This window comes from Nannospalax galili, unplaced genomic scaffold (assembly GCF_000622305.1).
Source record: "Nannospalax galili isolate Female #2095 unplaced genomic scaffold, S.galili_v1.0 scaffold786, whole genome shotgun sequence".
In the NCBI taxonomy this organism is placed as follows: Eukaryota; Metazoa; Chordata; class Mammalia; order Rodentia; family Spalacidae; genus Nannospalax; species Nannospalax galili.
Genome location: NW_008355774.1, coordinates 2743182 through 2745818, shown reverse-complemented (window position 1 = coordinate 2745818; position 2637 = coordinate 2743182). Strand labels below are relative to the sequence as shown.

At 41.1% G+C, this 2637-nt stretch overlaps 1 non-coding gene across 1 annotated transcript; it reads left to right on the top strand.

The window, feature by feature from the left end:
• The first annotated feature begins 1206 nt into the window (after nt 1-1206).
• Nucleotides 1207-1313, top strand: LOC115067700. The gene has a single exon (XR_003847071.1). It is a non-coding gene; the product is annotated as a U6 spliceosomal RNA (small nuclear RNA).
• Nucleotides 1314-2637: the final 1324 nt, after the last annotated feature.

The following is a 2637-nucleotide window of genomic DNA, read 5'->3' as shown; positions in this document are numbered from 1 at the left end:
CTGTTTTGCCTGTGTGTATGTAAGTGTACCCATGCATGCAATGGCCACAGAGGCCAGAAGAGAGCATCAGATCGCCTGGATCTGGAGTTACAGCCAGTTGTTAGTCACTATGTGAGTAATGGGAACTAAATCTGGGTCCTCTGCAAGAGTAGCCAGTGATCTTAACTGCTGAGCCATCTCTCCAGCTCCAGGAGAAAATACTTTTAAACCATATATGTAATATTGGTGAATTGTAATGTGCTGTTTGTGATTATTGAGAGCAGAGTCTAGGAGGAAAGAGGTCCCCTTGACTCAGACTCCTACATGTGTATTTCAAGCGTTCCCCAATGCTCCTGGTTTGAGGTAGGCTGGTCCCTTGTTTTTTAACAGAATAACAGCAAACAGTAAAAGATATTAAAAACATTGTGCCTGGGGCTGGAGAGATGTCACTCAGGCTCCTACATGTGTATTTCAAGCGTTCCCCAATGCTCCTGGTTTGAGGTAGGCTGGTCCCTTGTTTTTTAACAGAATAACAGCAAACAGTAAAAGATATTAAAAACATTGTGCCTGGGGCTGGAGAGATGTCTCAGCAATTAAGAGCACTGGCTGGTCTTGCAGAAGACCCAGGTTTGGTTCCCAGCACTGACATGGTGGCTAACAACTATCCTAACTCCAGTTCCAGGGGGGTCCAATGTCCTCTTCTCACTTCCATAGGCATTGCATGACATGGGTGCACTTACATACATGCAGGTGTTCGGGGTCCAAAGAATTCCCTGAAGTGACCACTCGGACACTGAGACTCAGGAGAACTTAACTAGTTTATTGAGACTAACTGGCCGGGGACACAGGCAGACTTGGGAGCTGCACTGCGACCCAGAGTTGTGGAAACGCAGGGCTTTTAAGCACAAAAACTGCAGAGCAGGGGATTTCTATAGAAACCATAAACAGAAGAACCAGGAAAATATTTGAATAATCTAGGGCTGATTTCCAGGGCCTTAACCTATACAACCATTGGCTAGCTTACCTGGGACAGAACATTCTTCCTCTTCTGCCCCAGACCATTTCCATAGAAACCATAAACAGATGTACCAGGAAAGGGTTTGAACAATCTAGGGGATTTCCAGAGTCAGACAGGGCAATTCTTTCTCAGAGGACAGGGAGGGGGTCTGAGGGGCACTCTCCTTCACAGGCAATACACTCATACACATAAAATAAATATAATAAATAGTGCTCACTTTGGCAGCACATATACTAAAATTGGAATGATACAGAGAAGGTTAACATGGCCCCTGTGCAAGGATGACATGCAAATTCATGAAGCATTCCATATTTTTTAATTCAACTGTAAACTTAAAAATTTACAGCCATTCTTGAAACAGATGTATCTTAGCTCTGGAAATTGTTATTGAATATGTCAATGCTGTTGTCATGAAATCCTTCTTCTAATTATGTGGTTATTAAATAAATAATTAAAAAAATAAATAAAATAAAAAATAAATATTAAAAAATAAAAACATTGGGGCTGGAGAGATGGCTCAGTGGTTAAGAGCACTGACTGCTCTTGCAGAGGACCTCGGTTTGATTCCCAGCACCCACATAGTGGCTACAAACTGTCCTTAACTCCAGTTCCAGGGGTAATCTGAAGCCCTCTTTGGACCTCCATGGCATTGCACGACACAGGTGCACTCACATACATGCAGGCAATACACTCATACACATAAAATAAAAATAATAAATAAAATATTAAACAAACAAACAAAAAAAAGATTGTGCCCTTGAGAATAGCTAGAAGGCAAATCATTTCCAACAGGAGTCATTGCTATTGTTTATCCCATGGTGTAAAAATGCTGGCAGTGGCAATGAGAAATTGGAAGTTCATCTGTGGAGAGACCACTTTGCTCTGCCTGGGACTCTCAATATGGAACTCCAGCTGCCTGGGGGCTTCCTTAGCCATTTCTGCTGGATGTTGTAAGTACCTGATTTGATGATGTTTAAGCACCCAGTTTGATGATATTTAAGTACCAAGTTTGATGGTATTAAAGCACCTGATTGATAGTGTTTAAGCATCTGATCTGATGATGTTTGCTATCTATCTGCCACTTACTGTTTTTCTTTTACTTTTGCTTACTACATGCTTTATAAAGTAAAACAGAATAATACAGCAGATAAGGGGCTGGTCTCCATGATATACAAGGAGCTCAGTAGTATCAAAACAATCCTAGGAAAAGGAAAATGAGTAAATGACATGAACAGACATTTCTCAGTGAACGTTGTTACACATTCCTGCAATTCAAGCTGTTGGGAGGTGGAGGCAGGAGGATCAGGATTTCAATATCTAGCCAGCCTTAGCTAGATATTGAGTATGAGGCCAGCCTGGACCACATGAAACCATGAGTCAAAACAATAAGAACAAAAAGCTTTCTACCACATGGGTCCCAGAGAATTGAATTCAGTTTGTCAGTTCTGATGGTGCATGTCCCTATCTGCTGAGCCATCTTGCCATCCTCATAATAATGTACTTTCTTTGTTTGTACTTTTGTTTTTTAAACTTTATTCATTATTATTATTGTGCATGCATGTGTATGATGTATGTTTGTGTACACTGAGCCATCTCAATATCCCCATCTTTTTGGGTTTTTGAGATAAGGTCTTGCTATA